A 23,197-nucleotide genomic window follows, 5' to 3' on the forward strand; every position below is an offset into this window, starting at 1 on the left:
ATGGTGGGAACCCCTCATAATGATAAATTCATCATAACGAAAATTCATAATTGCTACGAAAAGTTATTGAACTTAAAAGTTAAAACCCCAGGAAGTCAGCACAGGGATGGTGGGAACCCTATGGAAATTTCTATGCTTACGAATTTCATACCAAATACTAAATTAATTTTGGAATTTCGGATCCAAATTAACAGAAACATGACTGGTGTTTTGTTCACCAATCAGAGGAAGTCAGCGCAGCATAGGGATGGTGGGAACTCCTCATAATGATAAATTCATCATAGCGAACATTCTGAATTGTTAACAAAAGTTAACAAACCTAAAAGTTAAAAACCCAGGGAGTCAGCACAGCACAGGGATGGTGGGAACCCCTCATAATGATAAATTCATCATAATGAACTTTCGTTATTTTTACGAAAAGTTAACGATACTAAAGGTTAAAAACCCAGGAAGTCAGCACAGCACAGGGATGGTGGGAACCCCTCATAAAGATAAATACATCATAATGAACTTTCATTTTTATTACGAAAATGTAACGATACTAAAGGTTAAAAACCAAGGAAGTCAGTACAGCACAGGGATGGTGGGAGCCCCTCATAATGATAAATTCATCATAACAAACTTTCGTTATTTAGCGAAAAGTTTACGAATCACGAAAATTCGCATTTCGTAGACATATTACGATTTGAATTTTGTACGATTTTTTTTTCTCGTACGGAACGAAAGGGAACAAAACAAAATAATTTTTTGGACGGCGCCCATGTCTACCTCAGAAACACTTTGTTATTAGCCTCTATTAATAAGGTGTTGATTATAGTTTTAGATACTTTTGTGCATTTTTGATAAACAAGGCTTTAGTTTTATTCATTCTTATATAGTATAAACTTAACTCTAAGCAGAACTAAACTCTCTAAACCAACATTATTTTTAATCTTTATGCTGCTAGCATAGTAAATAGATAGGGATGTATATTATATTTACTTGTTTTCAGCTTTTTTTCTTTACATTTCTTCAGTTGCTTCCTGGTTTCTGGCCTGGGCCAAAATGATGTCGTATATCCCAGGAGTCTTCTTTGGCATTTTTTTTTTGTTTCATCTGGAAGAGGGGAGTAGGGGCTTTCTCAGCTATGCATGCTCAGCCTCAGCTGTTTGCATGTCTCTCTCTCTCTCTGACCTTTACTCTTCTGCCCTCATGCAGCACCCAACTCCACCCTGGAACTCACTGGTGCCAACTTCTCTTCCTGCTGAGGAGACTCCTCCTGTACAGGTAGTTAACTCTTTGCCTCCCACTAAAAAATGCACCCTCACTGGTAGTCACTTTCTCAGGCAGACAGGTATTTTAACTGTAGCAAATTATTTTGGAAAACTTCTTCTGTGCATACATACACTGGACAGTCCACAGAACACCCCAAATCTTAATCCTGTTATTAGTTGTTAATGGCAACGGCCGCATGCACTTGATGGAAATTGCAGACGAGCCCCCAGAAGGGCCACTGTAGATCAGACAGCTTCTTCCTCAAAACAGTGCAAAGGCAACCAGGCACACAGCAACAACTGTCCATTCACTCTAGCTCATTGATCAGCCTAAAGTTTGTCTTTTTAACATTTATTTGCTAGTCGAATTTGAAAGGGGATTTGGGGTGATGTGGGATACTCCAAAACACCAGGTATTTTTGCCAGAGAACACTTTCCTTACAGTAGCAATAACACTAGTGTTGTTATACTAGAGCAGTCCACGGTTCACGGCTGGGGACCATGGAATAATTTGAGCACAGTTAAAGGCAGACTGGAACAACCTACGTTCACGGCTGAGGACCATGCATTAGCTTGAGTATAAGTTGAGTATAAGTAAGAAGGCACCTTGGATCCTTGCACACATTCAGTCCCTAGGTGCCCCTCCTTCCTCACAGGTCACAGATCCATCCCATAAGGGCTCAATACTATTTAATCCCAGCCACCATCTGGGCAAACCTTCCCAGGGATTGGCAAGGCCTTGCTTCATATTCAGGCTGGTCATTTTAAATCCCCCTCTCTAAGTTCCAGAAACTTCTTCTAGAGCGAGGGGATAGCAATCAAACTCCCAGTCTGTGAAGCCCTGAACAGTCCTGACCAAACAATTACTGCTACCCTGATTACAGAAGGAGCCAAACTGAAATCTCCCTAGCAGCCTATGGGTGCTACATATAGGTTGTAGCACTATATATAGCAACATATTTATAGAATATTGTACAGTCATATTGTAATGTGTGTGGTCAGCTTTAGGGAAAAATACGCTTGTTACATATTCTAACTAGAAGATTTACCATTGCCTTTAATTGCACACATATGTTTTTAAACTGTAACATAGCTCAGTCTAGCAGACTAAGCTTTTTTCGGATAGCAAGATCATGCCTATGGCTACCATTGTGTTTTTGCTTAATGCAAGATGCTTATTATACTGCATTCTATTTTTAAACCGATCTCAACGGTCTTGTGCCGCTGCTAAGGAGTCTCATAGCTTTTAAGGATGGAAAGTTTTGGAAACACAAAGAGTAACGGCAGAGAAGACTCCTGACTGTTAGTAACGCTAGGCCAAAATATACAATTCCACATTTATTTTCCATTTACACCTCCCACCCAAACTGTAAGAATCATTAAAAATGGACTTCTGTGCTGAGTTATTTTTTCTTTGTGATCTAAGAAGCCCAGCCTGTGACAGTGACACTGTTCTTAAATTGAGAAAACCTGGCCAACAGATGTGTAGAGGAAAGAGATGAAGTCATTTAATGTTTGGCAAAGAAAAAAAAAAACGTCCAGATTGTTAACATAAATTCTCTTGATGAGACTTTGATGTGTGACGTATTGCAGTATAGCACTTATCTATGGTTCGTATGGTTCTAATATATTATTATCACAGAGACAGCAGTTAAAACTGTCTGCATGAGCATCTTGTACTGATCATATGTATATAAAAGTTTGTATACCTTTAAAACAGTATACATACATATGGTGTTTGTAGACCCCTTAGGCAGTGATAGCCCTTTCTCTTGTTAGGAGAGCTTTAAAATCCTACCCCTGCCCAAGAAAATTGCTTCTAGGAAATTGCGAGAAGTCATTATTTTTTTTAACCCATAGGCAGGCACCAGTAAACATGGTCATGTGTTTGATCCTCTTGGTAATTGTAAAGCAAAATCTGACATGGCAGCTTACAGGTGGTAACACTCATGTCCATGGTAGATGGTTATATATTAAAGAGATATTTTAGCTTCAGTTGGTAACAGTAAAACCTTTAGCAGGACAGTGCATAAAGAAACAGCAATATGAAAAGTGCAGTGCCTATAACAGAGAATCAGAAATCATTGTTTGCTTTTTTGATATCATAAAAAATAATAATTTGCATGACATCATTGAATATGCACACTTTTCTGGGGGTTTACTATACCATGGGAAAGCGGTTTATCATTTGCAACAGAATATTTTAGAAAAGAGCTTTTCTGAGAACTGCATTTATTGCCCTAGGCCTAGAACCACAAATCAGATTAAAAGATTTTTTTGTGGAGGGCTGGCTCTGGTTTGTGCTGTTTGAGGAATAGCGACAGTTCCTAACAATGACACATTAATGTATGAAGTTCTTAGAATTGACTATGTGTCCTTTACATGATGGTAATCTCAGTAATTTTGTGTGTGTATTGATTGCTTGTGATTATTGTGCAATTATTCTGTGTAACTGCATAGAGATAAGGGGAAAAAGCATCCATGTGTAACCTATTCAAGTGAATGGGTGCGTCACTAACTCAAAACAAGCATACCAAAGAATTTTGGGGCACCTGTTCCTGGTTATTCGCATAATGAAGGAAGGATAAGGACAACAGCATAAATCTTACCCTCAAAAAAAAAAAAGTGTCTGCAGCGGTAGCTTCTATATTTATGACCTAGTTTACAAAGTTTGAGTGTTCCTATATAGCAGCTGGGTCACATAAAGGTATCACAGGTGTCACATACTATATAAACACTAGGTGGCACTGCACTCTTTAAAGTGTTATATTATGTTCCAGGTGGGGCTTAAAGCAGGACTCAACTGTATCTAAGCACCAGAACCTGAAAATGTTATTTTATTCTCTACTTTGTACAGACCAGTCAAGTTACTCTACTCCAAACTCACTCAATCTTTATGGATCTTGCTTTGTGCATTGGTGTGCAGTCATGTTGGAACATGCTCCCACAGAGTTGGGCGCATGGAATTGTCCAAAATGTCTTGGTATGCTGACTCCTTATGCCAAGCCCAACCCCCAAAAAACAACCCCACACCATAATCCCCCCTCCACCAAATGATTTGGAGGGGTGGCCCAATACTTTTTTTTAATATAGTGTGAATGAGCGGGTTGGGGGTGGAGGAACTCAACTGGCCTGCACAGAATTCTGACCTCAGCCTGATAGAACACCTTTGGGATGAATTTGAGTGGAGACTGTGAGCCAGGCCTACTCTTCCAACATCAGTGCCTGATCTCACAAATGCGCTTCTGGAAGAATGGTCAAACATTCCCATAGACTTGCTCCTAAACCTTGGGGACAGTCTTCCCAAAAGAGTTGAAGCTGTTATAGCTGCAAAGGATGGGCCAACTCAATACTGGACCCTATGCACTAAGACTGGGATACCATTAAAGTTCATGTGCGTGTAAAGGTAGGGGTCCCAATTATTTTGCCAATATACTGTATATGTGATCATTTTGGCCTAGGCCAGAAACCAGGAAGCAACTAAGAAAAGGGGTTTAAAACAAATAAATATAATATACCTTCCTATCTGTTTAGAGTACAGTTACACTTTTAAGGCGTCTTATGCCTGTTAAATATTGAATCTACATTTTGGCTCAAGAGCATGTCTCCTGACTGCCTTCAGATTTCAAGCACAGAAAATGTTACAATACACCACAACAAACATTTTCTATTGAGAACGAGTCTCAGGTCTTCTCTGCAACCTGTGTGGAGTTGACCCTGCTGCCCTACCCAGTGAATACCTTGATTACAAGCTAAAAAATGTTTCAGACCTCTACTAAAGGTTCTGTAAGTATCTCTGGAAATGCAAACTGTTCTCTATAACTACTGGAGTAACCTCCTTTACATCCTTTTCCTGAGAAATAAGATATGTTTGGGATCAGTCCAAAGTTCTGCTTTGTTAATGGTAAGTGTCCCGGACGTTGTTTAGAGCTTGCGATTAAAATGGAAAAACAGAAAAACCCACACATGCTTCCAGCAACATTTATGCAAGAAGATGTGCACAGCATTTAATGAGGCTTATCTTTATAGGCAGTTTAATTTATGTTTTTTTTTTTCTAGGGGAATGCTCCAAAGATTATGTGCTTTCAGGAAATTCAACTCATAAAGCAAGTATGTAGAATGGAAAATGTCAGTACATTATCACAGATACATTCTGGAATCCTTATGCACAGTGCACAGAAAAATAGATTGAAGTACTTTGGACAACCAATGTGGAGCACAATCAACTCAAGTTCATCTTTTACCAATTTAGAGTAATAAATACCTAAAGATAAACCACTCGGCTATGAAAAAATTTAAAATAAGCAGCGACAAATAGTGTAGCTACTGACTTTTAAGAAACACACCAGCCAATGGAGGTCACTACTAGCTTACTCACAGATGATTCTTCTCACTGCTGCGGATCAACTGAACTGCCATCTTGGATTTGGGAGCTGACTGTGATTTATCAAGAAGTCAGAGCCAGCTCCTCTACTGCATATGTGCAAGATTGGGCAGCACAATTAGACAGTCATAGCTCCTATGACATTATCCTATGTGGCTTTGGGTGCGGGCTCGTGGGGGTGGCCAACGGGATGTCATCTTTGAGAACAGGAATCAGAAAGTTGTGGAAAGTGGATACCAACAAAAAGTTTAACCCCCCCCCCCCCCCCCCAAAAAAACAAAACAAAAAAAACTGCCATTAAGATAGAGGAAGAAGGGAAGATGAGTATGAAATAAACTTTTGGAGTGACAGCAAGGCATGATTATTGATTGGTTGCTAAAGTGTACTACGCTTGGAACATTGCTTTTTTCCTTTTTTTAAAACAGCCTTACTTTGAAGGACTAGAAGAAATGCATAACTGGCTGGAAGTGTTTCTAATAAGTATACGACAGATTTCAGATCACGGAGTGGTGTGTTCACGCACATCCATCCCATGTAAAGCCAGTGTTATAGAGCAGACTGACATAATGAAAACATTGCTTGCATTTATTTATTTTTTTAAGTCATGATACTATTGGCAAGTAATCAGCGGTATAAATATTTCGAGTGGGGTTTAGCAGCATTTAATTTCAATCTCTAACTCCATAGCGGAGTTGGGGGATTTCAACACTGTTCTGTGTTTGGATCTGGATTATGATTGAAAATGGTTGGTTTATATAGGAATTTAGCATTACACTCTAACTTTAAGCCACTAAGAAGCCATCTAAAAATGCAAAAGCTTTGTTTTAAGCGCCTAGAACTCAGCAATACTTCTCTTTGTGTCTTTCAAAGCCAAGTATAAAAAAGTGTTGACACAAATGTCCTGACCTGCAACCTTACGCTAATCATTAACCTAAAGCTGGCTATAGATGGATCGAATGTTGGCTGGTTCAGCAGGTACAGGCTGAGATTCGATCTACTTATGGGCAGGCTGATTGTACTGAAGTCGACCCATCAACTAACTTCAGCACAACCAGCCTGTCAGATTTTTTTTAATGCATTCACTGCCGGCAGCTATAGCAGGGAAGGCTCTCCGTCGGCAGAACAAAATAGCGCTGCGAGAGATTTTCCCCATCAACACCGAATGTGTTGATGGGGGAATCAAGCAATTTTCCACCCATGGTGGAAGGAAAGAAAATTGCATAACCTATGGGATGCTTAATACTGTCACTTAATCCACCCCTCTGCTCAACCCTAACCCCCAAAAATTTTGCATAAAGACCCTGTTCAATGCATTAGTGTCCCTAGCCTAAATTTGGTGTTCCTAGAATGTAATCAGCCTGAGCATGGATTGATATTTCTGCTTTATTCAAGTTTTCCCTAAATTCAGTGTTATTGTTTGCTTCTGCTGGCTGTTGAAAAATGTCTGTGGCAACAGTGTAAAAAGGTACAATAACCTGGGTAATGCATATGTACAGAGCTGGCCCAAGACATTGTGCTGCCTGGGTCCAAGAATAAAATGCTGCCCTCAAACCACCAAAAAAAATTATGCCCACCAAAAGGCCCCCACATTGATTATATTATATAACAATTAAAACTAAAATGAAATTGATCAGGAAGTCAGATTTAAATGCAACAGCACCTTGTCTATATGCACAATTATATGAAATACCATTATGTTAAATTCCAAGGGACTGGCTAGGGCAGTATAAGGGCAGGTTAGGGCAGTAATGGGATGGGCTAGGGCCATATATAGACAGACTAGTGTAGTATATAGGCAGGCTAGAGTAATATTGGGACAGGCTCGGGTAGTATATGGGTATGGACATGCTAGAGCAGTATAGGGGCAGGCTTGGGTAGAATTTAGACAGGCTAGGGTAGTATAAGGGCTGGCTAGAGTAGAAAAGTGGCAGACTGAGTGGCCCGGCAGGCAGTTGTCATCATGACATGCAAAACTGCTGGGAAAAAAACTTTGGACGTCAATTTGCTGGGTAAATAGAAGAGAAGGAGAGGTGGCCGAGGTTTAATTTGCTGCCCCTCTCACAGTGGTGCCTGGGACCAATGGACCTACTGGAGCCCATGGTAGGGCCGGCCCTGCATATGTATGTCTCATTGACCAACCACTAGGACGTTTATCGCCAGTTTGGATTGGTGGTCATTAAAGTATTACATCATAATTTGTACTTACATCCCAGTCACTTAGCAGATACATTTGATACATTTTGCTAAGTGACTGGGATGTAGGTACAAATTATGATGTAATACTTTAATGATCACCAAATTATGGTTTATGTACATACAACACAATAGTCTTCTCTTTGGTTAATGACTCTGTATTTGCATTTTATAGATAGTTCTTCCCTGCAACTAACCCCTGATGAAGGAGAATCTGTTGTATCTCCGAAATGTTGTTGGGTTCAGGCTGATGCACTTTGTCTAGGTCCATTCTTTGTGTTTGTATCACCATGCATCCGCATTTTTTGTATATAATGTATTTTTTATGTATTTTTCTACTATGTACAATAAATCAATTTTTCTTTGTATGATACAATTGTGTTTTGGTAGTGCCATTAAAATCCCACTCCTATTTTTTTTTTTTCGATTATTAACTTTTAATTATAATCCTTAAACAAAATCTAAAACGTAATCCCATAAACATTTAGTACTGAAAATGCCACACTCCCAGCCCGAGTGTAGTTGTTAATATGAGACGGCCTCAGTCAGGTCTCCTTTGCAGGCCACACTCTAACGCGTTTCACCCTGCCCACCAGAGCTCAGTCATACACCTCAATCACTAGGCCCCCCTTTAGGCAGGCCAAAATGAATCAGGGAGCATGGCCTGTGAAAAGAGAGCTGTCTGAGGCTGTCTCATGTTAACTTCTGTTGTGCAGTCAGGCTGGAAGTTCAGATTTTTTAGTATGCAATGTATCTGTCACTGGAGGATGAGTGAATATACATGCTAGCACCCCTATCTCTGAGGACCAGAGGGAATCAGCTTTTCTCTAAGCTTTGAGCGGTGCTCCAAGTCCAATTACAGATCACAGTGAGCCCATAAACATTTACTCTAGCTTTATTCCTAGCCCTTAATTCTTGAGGCCAAACCCCAGGGAAATTAACCAACTACCCTTGCCCTACACTACAAGGGCTAGATGCTCATGTTTTTCTGGAGCACCTAAAAAAAAGAAGTTTTACTTACCTTATCCCTCGCTCCCACAGGATTCTCCCCTCTATGTGGCTGGTCCCCTGGAGCTGCTTCTCTTCATCGCTCAGTCTATTGGTCACACTCTACTAATGTCATATATCATGTAGGACCAACAGTCCTGCATTGTAAGTCAGAACTCCAAAAGCCTACCCACAATCTAAGGCATTCAAATAAAGTAGAAAGTGCTGGATGTTGGGGTAGCAAATGATAAGGTTAGCAACACTGCTTTTTAAGACTTCCTAAACAAAAACAAGCCCCAGTGCAGTAGTAGTTTTGCCTCAGACTGTGGGAAGAGAATGATTGGGCTGTTAGGCACATTTGCAAGTGTGAAAGTAGACAAAACTACAGTATATATGCAACAATTTTTTCATTTTGGATAGAATATGAGGGTTAAAATGCAATCTGTTTATTTTTTGCTGTCTATGTCCCACTGGACAGAGTTCTCTTTTTGTCCTAGAGACAGCGGGAGAAAATCTCTGCAAAGTAAGGGAAATTCCCTTAGACAGTTGTAGTTGTCCCCAGAGCATTTGTCCTGATTAGATTACCCCTCGCCTCTTTTTCTGGGAAGAACTGTAAAATGTGTATCTAGTAGGAAAAAAACGATGGCGCTGCTGTAGGCAGACCAGAAATACAGTGGGGTGGATGTGAGGGATGAAAGGGGAATAAACAGTTCAAATGATCAACATTTAGAGGGAAGAGGCAGCTCCCCTATGTAGGTCCAGAGTTAACCTAATATATGAAAACTGAAAAAAAATAAAAAAAACAGAGGACGCCTCTATCTGAGTGTAGAGTGTTGGAAACTGCTATTAGGTAATGAATTAGGTATTGCACTCGCATGTAATAGAGGAAATGTCAGCTTGTCATCTGTGGAGGTCTGTACATCCCTAGCAGAGATTGGCAGGCAAGTGACTGGTATTGTGAAAAGATCAGCCGGGAAGCTGCTTCTCACAGTTCTCATTTAGCTTGGTTCCAAGAGATATCAGCTAATTTGACTATGAGGGAGCAGCCACCGCCCCACACTCGCCCATCTTCCCTATAAAATCAGGGACTAGAGCACTCCCCTTTTCCTTATGGTCTTACAAAGGAACAGATACCTGAAATGTGTAACCACGCCCCTTTATGGAGTGACATCATCACCTTTCTCAAGGCACCTTGAGAAATTAGCACGCATGACTTGTCACTTTGCACATGCTCTGAAATGTGTTGTTCGTTTCCCTTCCTGCTGACATTACCCGCTGACACCGACGCCATGATCCACGCTGCGTTCCATCCAGAAGACTGCCCAGACTGATACCTCGCGGCTTCCCCAGTGCGGACCATTTGTCAGGGAAGAAACCGGAGAAGAACTGGCAGATATGCCAATATCTATTATGGTCGTGCGAATCCACGCAAGCGCATTAGCAATCAGCGTGTAATGTGTGTACGCAAAACGTGATATTTACCAGTGTTCTGTTGATCTATATAAGGACTCCAATTGCTCTCATAAATCACTGGATTATTGTCAGCTCTGTATCCTGTGTTCCTGTGTTTCTTGCTCCTGTTTGATTACCTGTTACCGACCCGGCTTACCCTGACCTACTCTGGCTTCTCTCCTGGCTCTGAACCTGGCTTGTTTCAAGGACCTGCTCTTGTCTGTTCCAGATTGACTTCCTGTGCTTGATTACAACTACACCTCCTGCCTCTGCTTCTGACTGCCTTCCTGTGTTTGACCCCTGGCCTTGCTTCAGATGATGTCTCTGCTTTTCCACCTGTTAAGATCTGCCAGTAGCTCCAGGGAATCATTGGCTGTGACCACTTTATCTTCTCCTGGGTGTTCGCTTTTGGAACCATAAGACCCTCTGTCTCCAACTCCAGGGGTACTCTGCACTCAGCCGCAAGGGGAGCCCTCTCGTCACCTCAGCCTCCAGCCTGGTACGTGACACCGTCCTTCTCAGCAGTGGAGTTGCAGCTGTACACATCGAGTAGCTGATGTCTTTCCGAGATGAGCCTGTACCCCTTCTCAAGTATGTGAGTGACCCCTAGCCCATCTATATACTACATCAAATAAATATTGCACTTAGAGGCGCTCTTCTCTTCCTTTTTTATCATCACCTCATCCCAGCTTAGATTCCCAAGCCAGCCGAGGACACTGAGAAGCCACAGCTTTACCATGTTGCATGCGGTTCAGCTTCCCCAGCCACAGCACTCCTGTTTGCATCTGTCCAGCAGCTTCCTGGTCGAACTCTGCATATCAGAAGAGTACCAAACAAGACAAGAACATCCAGTCGCTGATGCACACTACACCGCCGGCTTCTCCACTCTCCAGCGCTTCTCTCTCACCACCCAGCCGCTTGCCTGCCGATCTCTTCTAGGGAGGTAAAGAAATCCACAGATAGCAAGCTGACATTTCATCCATTACATGTGAGTACAATATTTATTCGTTACCTAATAGCTGTTTCCAACACTCTACACTCAGATAGAGGCGCCCTCTGTTTTTTTCTGTAAAATTTGGATCTTCTGACTCAGGCAAAAGGCTCCCAATATAATTAGAGAAGGTAAAGGATACAGTCAACAATAAAAGGTGACAGAGGTTATAATTCATCCATACTCTATCCAAAACTTTAAAAAACTTAACCCTGTGTTCTCATGCTAAACACACGGCAGCAGGAGAGGAGTTTTCTAACTGCTTCTAGTATGCTGTCTGCTTTGTAAAGCCTAAGAAATTAAGTACACATGCTTTCTTAAAGGCATTGTAAACTTTCCTACCCGCAACTTGTGTTTTCCATCTGCATACAATGTGCATTGGTCATGTAGTTTCATGGTGTCAATTGTTGCCCCATGTGTACAGTCTATAGCTTTCTGGTGTCAGAAGTTTCTGTTTTTATTCAAACATGAGGTATGTGGCATGGAAATTTACAGGTTAAGCTTGTCCTTTGTCTGTAGTCTGAGAACTAACATTTCCGGTAATGTGGCTACATACCCCACAATCCCTGGGTCTCTCAGTCTAGTGCTCTGCAGGTAAAAGCTAAACAGTAATTATATCTAAAACAGACAAAACAAGCAATTAACAGAGAGCTCAGCATGTAGTGTAGTGTAGTGTCATCTGCATTCCAACATTTTTGATGTAACACAGGGGAAATTATGAATCATTATTTGGATTCTATTTGACCTGGAACAAGAAGGGACAAGCTACTGTAGGTGAATGAATACATATACATAGGGGCATTAATCAGCCATGGCACTACAAACTGCACTTATAGCAAACCCCTCATTACAAGGTGAGGCAAACAAAGGAGGGAATATAACTACACTACAATACAAAATTAGTGCACATAAACTTTTAAGAGCACATGCTTGTCTTGAGATGTCAGGTTAGCATAGCAATTGGATATTTCACTTCTTCCAACTTTTAGCATGTACTACCAAAGACCTCTGTTCTAATTACAGACATAGGCTTTTCTGAAAGCTTGCAACATCATTAAACCTAAAAGGAAATCAGTGCTACTGTAGAGATGGGGAGGCTGGGCTCTATACCCACAACATAGATAATGTTTGCTGTTTTGTGGTCTGTAGTAAGTCCATTGATACTACAGTAATAGTGTTACTCGTGGTAATAATATTGCAGAAAGGCATTCCGTTGTTGCTGGTGATGACTAAAAAAAATGCAGCTTGGGCAAATGGGACATTAGATAGTAGGATGTAGTATTGATCATGACCAGTACAAATGAAAACACACTAATCAGCTGGAGTCCTTCAAGTTGTCAGACTCTGTCCAGGTGACACCATGGTAAGCGGATATGTACACACTTTGTGCAACAATAACAGTATTTATGGAGCAGCACCCCCTTAGAGGCAGGGGCAGGCCAGCATTTGTCCCAAGGGCTGAGTCCATGGCTAATATGGGGGACAGAAAATTACATTGGGAGCCAGTCACTTTTGTCTTCTTATGGATTTATTGCAGAAAAATCAAAGCAGTGAAGGTTAGGGGGTTCAAGGTACCAAGCAGATCACTTACAGACTCTCCAGATCCAGATCTATATCCAGTTTCACAGTGTCAGAACCTCTAAGCTGACCTGACAACACTGTAGGCAGTAACTGGTCCACAGTCTATGCTTTCTCCATTTCCTAGGCTGTGGCCCCAAGCGAGTCTCTAGGCCCTTCTGAGAAACCAGCCTTGCTCCTGGCTTTCTCCAGAAAGGGTCCTACCCTGGGTCTCCTCCTTGGCACAGATTTCTCCATCACCAGGCAGGACAGCCCCAGGACCACTTTAGGCATAAGTCCACATTCAACACATGTTAGACCCCACACAAACTATGTGAAAAAATCTATACAACCAAACTGGGCGAACTACCACCCAGCCAAAAACACCATTTAATTAGTAGCTTTTTTTTAGGACATGGTGGTGGCTACACTGGGGTCACTGTTTTGTTTTTAAAGGGGCTGTCTACAATCTGTCATCCATTGTTACGTAGAGCTGAGCTTTATGTTCGACCCAGCCTTAACCTATATGCCAAACAACTGGACATATTTGGCCAGTTTGCCTGCAGGGATCCCAACTGTTGTAAACAAACCAGCCAAGAATACAGGGTGAAATCATTAACCAAATATGGCCATGACCATGTTTGGTCAGTTATGTCACCCAGCATCTCTGGATTTTTTTACAGCATCATTGCTTCAGCTTGGACCACTGTAACTATGCATACAACATTTCTGGCAGACACCAGACACCCTTGGAAGCTGGAAATAACTGAAGTAGACACTGCTACTCCAGTGATCTCCACTTGTTTCCAGGTCCCTGGAAACAAGGTCCCCCAGGTGCTGAACATTTGCCCTGCTGCTTTCTGAATATAGCAGGTTGGTTGCATGGCATGGGTGCCATTCGGAGAATGCATTTTCTGAATGAATACAAAGTGTTCTCTGATTGAACATGGTGGAGAGGCAGGGAGGTGACATCACGTTTTCTACCTCGTTCAATCAGAGAACATGTCTGGCTGATCTCTGGTGTTCAGAATGCAGCAGGGTAACCACTGGGCGTGGGACAAGGAAGCAAGTGGAGATCATTGGAGTAGCGGTGTCTACTTCAGTGGTTTTCAGCTTCCATGGGAATGGGCCAAGTATGGTATATGCATAGTTAGATTGGCCCAAGCTGGACCAATCTAACTATATAAAAAAAAATCCATACCTGGATTTCCTCTTTAAAAAGACAATAGCTACAACAGCTTGGAAAATAGGCTTGAAAAAAGCCCAAAGTTTTGCCTACCATAGACTTCAATAGGATTCGCCACAATGTTCGGGAATAGTGGGCATCCTGCTTAGTTCACCGCGCCTCAGGCAAGCTAAAACTTGCTTGGTTCATTCATTCCTTCTTCTAGGACTTCTGATAGTGCTGCTTATTTGTTATTCAAGGAGCATGCTGGAATTCAGTTGATTAAAAACATATTCTAACGATGCTCCTTCCTGAAAAGTTGCAATAAGAATCTACAATTTGGTACAGTCCTGTACAATGGATTTCCCATAACTACTTCCATTTCCAATTCCATCACTCTATACACCATGGGAACAATTGATTGAGATTTTCACAGTTTCCACAGGTGTGACGTAATTTTGCATCGTGAAAATTCCAATAAATACTTTAATATTACAATATTATTTGATTTACCTTTTCTAAGCAGTGCATCGCTTTCCAATTCTCCTAGCAACAATATTTGAGTGCACACATGTTATGCTAATCTATTTGGTTTTTAGGATAGTCATGTATTACATTAGAGGAGAGTTGAGTGAAGATGTGTCCTGACTCCTGGCTTATGAAAAATATGGAAATCTGGCCCAGGTCAGCGCAGAATGAAATTCCACTTTGCTTATGTCTTGCATAATGAAGAGCTGAAATGTGACATGTTTGTTGAATTTGGTGAAAACTCAGAGACATCTGCAGTCAGTTGAAAAAGGGGACATTTTCATGGAGCGGTCAAAGACAATGGCTCCACCAGCAAATATTTAAGATCTGATTTGGTTGTTAGTGGCAAATAATATCTGGTACAAATGTACAAAACATTGTTCATCATCTGTGTATAGAAGTGCTGTCTGTTTGCTGTCTAGCAATTTATTTAAATCTTGCAGATGCAAATTCAGTTCCATGTCACCTGGCAGAATCAGATTTTGTTTTATACAAGTAATAACACTTTGACATGGTGTCACACAAGCCAGGTAATTGTGAAACACGGTACTCGTTGTGCCATGGTACCTCTTAGTGCTGTGTTATCTGAGCCACACAATGCCACACAGGGAGTTGAGTTATCCAAATTGCACTAAATACATCTCTTCTGGTTCAGAGGAGTGCAGATATTTAGGCACTCCTCTGACCCAAATTCAGCTGCCCACAACGGCTGAAGCCTGCTGATATCACAAAGCCATTCCAGGCTTTTGAAGGATTCCAACTTTGACATCAGGATCCACCCAAATGCCTGTCCGGAAGCTGGCTCAGCTTCTCATCGTGCCGCTGAGAGTCTGAGCCAGCCACTTCCACCCCCTCCACAGTCTAGCGAGCACTGGAGGGGCAGAGCAGAGAGTGGTGACTGACAATCAATGTTCTTTACTGAGAGCGGTCTGACTACTGAACAATCAGTGGTTATGTGATCTCTCAGTCTAATGCCTCGTACACACGGTCAGATTTTCCGACGGGAAATGTTCGTTGTGAGCTGTTGTTGAAAAGCCCGACCGTGTGTGTGCTCCATAGAACATTTGTTGTTGGAATTTCCGCCAACAAATGTTTGAGAGCAGGCTCTTAAATTTTCCGACAACAAAATTTGTTGTTGGAAATTCCAATCGTATGTACACAATTCCGACGCACAAAAATCCACGCATGCTCGGAATCAAGCAGAAGAGCCGCACTGGCTATTGAACTTCATTTTTCTCGGGTCGTCATACGTGTTGTACGTCACCGCGTTCTTGCCGATCAGAATTTCTGACAACATTTGCGTGACCGTGTGTATGCAAGACAAGTTTGAGCCAAAATCCATGATTTTGTTGTCTGAATGTCTGATCGTGTGTATGAGGTATAAGAGTCAGTGAGGGACATTAGACCAAGGCTGCAGCCATATGGGTAAGTATAGATGTTTTTTTTCCCCCACACTTCTCCTTGAAATTTAGCTATATGGATCTCAAGACCTTGAAATTACCATATAAACTGAATGTTTCAACTGTCATTGTAAAACATTCTCAGTAGTTCCTCCTGATGACCCCTGTGCCACAACATGAAACAGTAATGATGTGGAGGATGGCAGGAAGAACCAATCAGCGAAGTGGGGGACCAGAGATCAACACTCCCAAAAAAGTTTGGTTCCTGAAGAAACTTCACCTGGGATTTCTCTTCAATATAGCAGCATTTGATGGTACAGATGGCAGAATAGGTACATTTATGCTTTATGGGCAATTTAATTTTCATGACAAGGTCACCTTAATGTTATGTTCAGCCTATAACTATTTTAGCCCTTAGGAAAGAGTTTTATTGGGCCTAATACTACCCTAATGGAGAAGAATTGCACACATGTTAAGATGAAACACCAACTCAATCACCAATATTGTTTTTCACTGGACTCAAGAAGGGAAGCACAAAAGAAGTCTCTCTAGGATAATAAGATGGTACACCATATGGTGGAAGTGGAACTAAAAGCCTTAAAAGAGACCTGTCATGGTCACAAGATCAACCTGTGACAAGCAGACGTAGATTACCTTAGTTTCAAATCTAAAAGCCAGTTGCCTTAATGATACATGATGCATGCTAAATCTGGCTCTAGTGACAGCTTGGAAATTCCGACATAGGGCCAAAGCTAGTTAAATGAAGAAAAGAACACACTGATCATCTTTTGTCTGTGAGCTGACTAGAGGATAATGTGTGTACCTAAGGTTCTGTCTTACACACGCCAACACAATGGAACTGAAGCCAAAATTTAAAAAATATCATCTTGCCTGCTGGAATTTAATGCAATAACCAGATGTTGATATTATACAGATCATTATTCCAAAATCATTAACTGCGTATCTGGAATCATGTGCTTAGTGGTAATGTCAGTGACTGAGTAGACTGTGATTAATTCATGTAAAAACATTGTACTTTCTGGAACAGCCAAAGACAGTTCCCTAGTCCCCCATCCTCGGGATATGATTCTCTCTAATCAAACACAAACATAATGCATTGTATCTTCACTATAATTAAACTTAAGCGGACTTCACTGCCTAGCCTTCAATGCTCATTCATGCTTTGTTTGCAGGCTAGCCAATCATTTTAGTTCCAGACCACCAGTGACATAGATCTCATGTTTTTTTTTTTTTTTATCCAGACAGATGTGAAATGGTCCAGTCTGCTGGGAAACAGATGCTAAACCCCAGCATCCCCTCCCGACCATGACTTCACAAACAAATCCTTTCCCTGAATTTTCAGTACTAGCACTCTTCCTCTTGTTCATCCTCCTCTCCCATCCTACTCCCCATTTGTATTCATAAGCCCATATTTGCCCCCCTCTTTTTTTGTGAATACTGGCCAAATGTGTCCCAAGGCCTCAGTTATTAAAGAAATATTGTAAGCAGATGTGTACAGTTGCAGCAAGAATGGAACATACACCCTTTCAGCACCACCAACAAACCACCGAGTGTTAGTGTGTATTAAGTACTGTTACTGTACAGTACGCATTCCAGCACTAAAATTCCTAAAGGTGATCGCTCGATGTGTTTGAATGTGACTTATGAATATGATATATCATAATCTAACATATGTGTGCCCTATGTGTGTTTACAAATTTGCAATTTACTGTTAGCTTCTGCACTGTAACAGTGAATGGGAATGGGGGCAGCTGTAGAACTATACGTGGGGAATGGGTGTGTAGGAAATGCAGAGCCAAAATGAAACAACAGAGAAGTGGGAGATGGGGCCTTACAGTTAGAGAAGGGGAGCACATTGTACAGTGTGCGTGGAGGAAGTCAATTCTGAGATTATATACTTGATTTTTTTTTTCTTGTCCTATAGAAATGTGTGCAATGCTTTGACTTAACCTTTCTGGCTGCAGCACTAAAAGAGTACTCCAGGTGGCAGTGTGGTTCTTCTGTCTCAGTTGCCTGTTAGTTAAATGTGCTAATATTTGGCACAGATGTGCTTGGCTGTTTAAGGCATGTGTCTCTGATCATTCCCAGATGTGGCAGAACAGCCATATATGGAGAGGGATTGACTGCAGACACTACCAGTGTCAGATGCTCTTTCCTGGAGTTATTGCAGCAGTTGATTCTTCAAAGTAAAAATGTGAGGTGCAGAAGATTGCTGTTCATGTATTCCATCTGTACCAAGGACAAGGTCTCCCCTGGGACAATATGTCATTTGATGAATGTAGGCTAGGTATCTGCATGTGTGTGCAAACTCCTGATCAGAGGCACAAGCAAAAGAAAAACACATCCTGTGTAGAGAGCGTGCATGCCCTCTTAGTTTTATGACCATCTGCAGAAGGAGTAGATTAGGGGCATGGCCACGTATCATAAATAGGGTTGCCACATCATCCCTTTAATCCAGGACACATATAAATTACACAGGTTCTGTGGCTGATTAAGGTGGTAATTTAACCCACTTGGTGCCTTATCTGCATTAAATCAGCCTCAGAACCCATGTAATTCATATGTGTCCTGTATTAAAGGGATGATGTGGTCACCCTAATCATAAAGGTGTGAGCAATGGTTATGTCATTAGCATTCTAAGTGTAGAAGTATTCACTGCACTGAATATATACAGTTTGTACTTAGTTTAATGACTTTTACAAACCATGGCAGAGATTTGTAAAAAAAAAAATAGCAGTGATGTGCAGTAACTCAATGATAACCAGTTAGAGGCAGCCTAAGCGCAATTAGAACAATAAAAGATCAGTTCTGATTCATTCTTATAGATTAATTAACTTTAATGGTTGTCCCTAGCCAGATAAATAATGCATTGTAATGCAAATGTAGGAAATTTAAAGGCTAACTCCTCCACAGTTAGCTGACATCTTCTTCCAGTTTCTTTCACTTCTTAGAGACACCCGTGGCAAGATTTGCCTATGATAGTTCATGTATTGTTCTTCTGCCAAAATGCTGACAGACACCCTGTTAATTTAATTTTGATGGTAGGTTTTGTTGATTAGGCTGCTGTTCAGGTGATCAACCTATGAATATCCAGGGCAATAACTATGCGCTATGGACAGGACCGCTGAAAGGGGGATACCACAGGGCCTCCTGTAGGGAGCCCGAGCACACCGGGGAGGCCCGGACAGTAGGGTGATTGGTGCAGTGGGATGAGAGAACAAATATAGAATGATGTACTGTGTCTGTGTCTCTCCCTCCAGCAGCTGAATACCGGTGGGAGGTAGAGGGGGAGAAAACGGCTTTCAGCTGCTGGACGAAGGATACACAGCCACAGTGCATCATTTTGTAATTGTCCTCCCGTCCCAATGCAGTGATCCCCACCTGGCACCATTGTGTCTTACAGCTTGTTAACACACCACAGCTCTGCTGCAGCACATAAACTTTAATGAAGTGTCATTCTGTGACACTTCAATAAAGGTGAACTAAAAAATAAGGAATGCAAACAGTGTGATATGCTAAAACTGCGAAACACCACCACTCACTGCTGGTACATAAAATTGTAAAAGAAAATGCTGCAGACTGGTGTGAATGAAGCCAGAAGACTCATGGGCTGCTCACTTGGCAAAGTGAATTTTTACTTTGCAAGGGAATTTTCCTTAGTTATATCCAATCATGTGTAAGCATGAAACCATTTTTTTTTTAAGTTCTGTACCACATTCACTAAGCTAAGTGAAAATTCCTTTGCAAAGTGAATATGCTTTACCCCTTTACTAAATCAACCCCATTGCTTTCACAAATGTTTGACAATCACTATTGCGAAATGCATAAAATCCCTGTGTATTCTTCTTCTGTACGCTTTACACCTTATATTGGTTGCATAGTCTTTTCTGGCAATACTTACACCCCTGTGGATAGCAATATCCCTTGGATTGGTATTATTGATAAGTAATATTGGCTCTTTGCATAGGGCCTACCAGCACCTTAGTGAATTCTTCCTCCACGGTTTATAGTTTGCAGAGATGCATGGATATTTGTCACTCATGATTGGACAGCACCAGTGGCTTAGTCACTGAACAGGTAAATTAATCATATACTTTACAGTATATATAGCTGTAAAGCTACAATATTAATATAATGTGAGAAAACATTTTAACGCCACTGTACTTTCCAGGACAGATTGTTCTGTTTGTCTACAAATAATCACTGGAAATGAGAGAAAGAAAAAATGTGTAAGAACAACATTTCTGGGGATAAAAGGATAGATCATGCATGGCTTTCAAAACATACCAACATAAGCCAGTCATTTATTTAATTTATGGAAAGTGTTTCGCAGCAGAAGATGTAAAAACAATATTAGATTAAAATGCTTATAAAGGAAGTAAAGCCTTTTAAGAAAAAAAAAAGACACCCTGCAAGGCAAAGGCATAACGAGCTAGTATGCATAGCATACTAGCTCATTATGAATGACTTACCTAAGATCGAAGCCCCAGCAGAGGTCCTCGGTCATTACCTCCGTCGCCGCCATGATACCCGGAGTGACTTCCGGGTATCGCGGCTCCGGCGCTGTGACTGGCGGGAGCCGTGATGATGTCACTCCTGCACATGCACGCTGGTGCCGCCACTAACGGCAGGATCGCCGTTAGAAATGGCACGCTTCGTGTGCCTGTGCCCGATGTCTACGGCGCATGTGCCGTGGACATCAGTGAAGCTACTCTTGCAAATATCTCCTAAACCTTTTAGGTGTGGGAGATATTTCTTGCACCTACAGGTAAGCCTTAATCTAGGCTTACCTGTAGGTTAAAGTGGTTGTAAGTGGTTTACAACCACTTTAACTATGAAGATACAATAGCAAAGAGGAGTTAAGGAAATAGAAGCTTAATGTGTGCCAAGACAGGCAATGTGGTTGATTTACTAAAGGCAAATAGGCTGTTCTCTTTGCAAGGGAATTTTCCCTTAGATCAATGAATGACATGAAGCTCTGCTGAAGGAAACTGCTTATTTGCCTTTAGTAAATCAATTTATTTGCATGAAAAACACTTTTCCAGCCACTATGCTACAATCTGAGATGTTGTACCAGTTTTCAGCATCTTTGGGCATTTATGTGTTGTGTGTTATTGGATATTTACAGATAAAGAATCAAGTGACACCCAGAATCCATTAACTTGGTTATTTTTACATGAAATATCTTAATAAAACTTAATCTCCTATATAAATGCAGGAAACTGCTCAACCACACATATCAGTGACCCTAGGAACCACATCATAAACATTACCTTGGAACACATATAACTGAAATCCAATATGATAGATTCATTATTTATATACATAGAACATGTTATAGATGTATTGTGATGACCATACAAATATATCTGAATACATGTGTCCAGTGCAGAAAGCAGTAGTTATGCAATATTATAAATAAAGCATACCAATATACAGAATAATTATGCATGCTTTAAAAAATATTTTATCTTATCATTATAGTCTTCCTTGAGCTTTAATCACTTGGTTTCTGTAGCCCAGGATGATATCATGAGTCTGCTGCAAGCAAAATGAAGCTTTTTCTCAGTCTTCGTTACCCCATTGATCAGATTGCAACTTTGTAACTTTATACCAAGTCACAAGGAGGGGGCTGTAGCTAGGGCTAATCTGTGTCAGATGTTTGTGAACACAGTCAAGAACTACATAAGCACCAGAATTAGTCTAGGTTTACACTTGTGCAGGTCCTGTGTACTTAGGGTTGCCACTTTTTCTTCAAGCCAAACCCCTACACTTTAGTGGCACACAGCAAAAAATATTTGCACTTGCAGTGCAAAGTGGATTTGCCGTTCGTAAATAACTCCCATTTTTTCTTGAGAGGTAAGTCTGCCATGATGTGCTATCATGTGGTGCACACTTGCACAATATGGCAAAAAGCTCCTGGGGCCTATTTGTTTAAAAAAAAATTAGTAGGGTTTAATTTCACTTTAATATGATTGGGTCATTTCTGAGACAGCATTTTAATGCAGGAAGTAGATGCTGACCTTAGATAATACCTGAACAAGGATGGTGCCATCTTTCTGGAGGGAAAAGCCAATGAGAAGCAATATATAGCTTTAAGTGGTATTAATTATTTGAGCCACTTTACGTGGTTTTTAAGGCTCAAGGTTTTTTATCTACATGCATTCTATGCATAAAGGTAAAAAAACCTTCTGTGTGCAGAGGGCCCCCCAGCTCTCCCCTAATACTCACCTGACCTCCTTCTCTATCTACTAATGTGCACGAGAGTTGAGCTTCTCCTGAGTCTCTAATTCCTCATTGGCTGATACAGCAGCAGGAGCCATTGGCTCCAGCTACTGTCAATCGCAGCCAGTGGGCCAATGAGGAGAGAGCGGGGGGTGGAGTTGAGTAGCAGCTCTGTATGTCTTATTGACGCATAGAGTGAGGCTCGCAAGTGAGCATGCGCCAATGCCCCCCACAGCAAGCGGCTTGCTATTGGGGGCACTGGCTGAAGAGGAGAAACCATTGCACAAAGCAGGTAAGTATGCCATGTTTGTTATTTTTTTCTATTTTTTTTAATGAACCTTTAATGTTACTTTAACATCAAAACACATATATGACACTACTGTAGATTCCCTTATATTTTCATAGGATGGCAGAGCATGAAGAGTATTACCCTGGAAGAAAATAGTTGTGTTGTTAGTTGATACATTTTAATTGAGACAGTGTGAAGATGAGCATTTAATAAAATAATGTGTCAAACCCTTATGCTGTGTACACACGATTGGAATTTTGGTCTGAAAAAGCTCTGATGATTTTCCCGAAGGAATTGCGACGGGATTTCGCTCAAGCTGTCTTGCATACACATGGTCACACACAATTTCCGACCGTCACGAATGTGGTGATGTACAACACGTGCGACAGGACTGAAAAAAGGAAGTTCAATACCCAGTAGCCAATGGCTTCCATCTTGTAGTTGAATCTGAGTATGCGTGAGTTTTTGCGCATTGGAATTGCATACACACGATCGGAATTTCCGAAACTTTTCTGTCTGAAAAATTGAGAACATGCTCTCAAATTTTTGCTTGCGGGAATTCAGCCAGCTAAATTCCAATGGAGCATACACACGGTCACATTTTCCGATGAAAAGCTCTCATCGGTCTTTTGCTGGCCGAAATTCCAATCGTTTGTACGCAGAATTAGAGAAAGGTTCAGCAGTCCATACCAACCAATAAAAACCTCTATTTCATCATTGTGACCTACAAACTGAAAGCTGACATCCAGTTG

The 23,197-nt window shown here is 41.2% G+C and overlaps 1 long non-coding RNA gene across 1 annotated transcript in view; it reads left to right on the forward strand.

The window, feature by feature from the left end:
* Positions 1 to 5,900, forward strand: part of LOC143924099 (uncharacterized) — a 56,598-nt gene extending 50,698 nt beyond the window's left edge. The window contains exon 2 of the long non-coding RNA XR_013261818.1: positions 5,313 to 5,900. This is a non-coding gene — a long non-coding RNA (uncharacterized LOC143924099). The remainder of the gene's footprint in view (positions 1 to 5,312) is intronic.
* Positions 5,901 to 23,197: the final 17,297 nt, after the last annotated feature.

This window comes from Lithobates pipiens, unplaced genomic scaffold (assembly GCF_037356315.1).
Source record: "Lithobates pipiens isolate NorthernLeopardFrog02 unplaced genomic scaffold, aLitPip1_a1.2 Scaffold_22, whole genome shotgun sequence".
NCBI classification, from domain to species: Eukaryota; Metazoa; Chordata; class Amphibia; order Anura; family Ranidae; genus Lithobates; species Lithobates pipiens.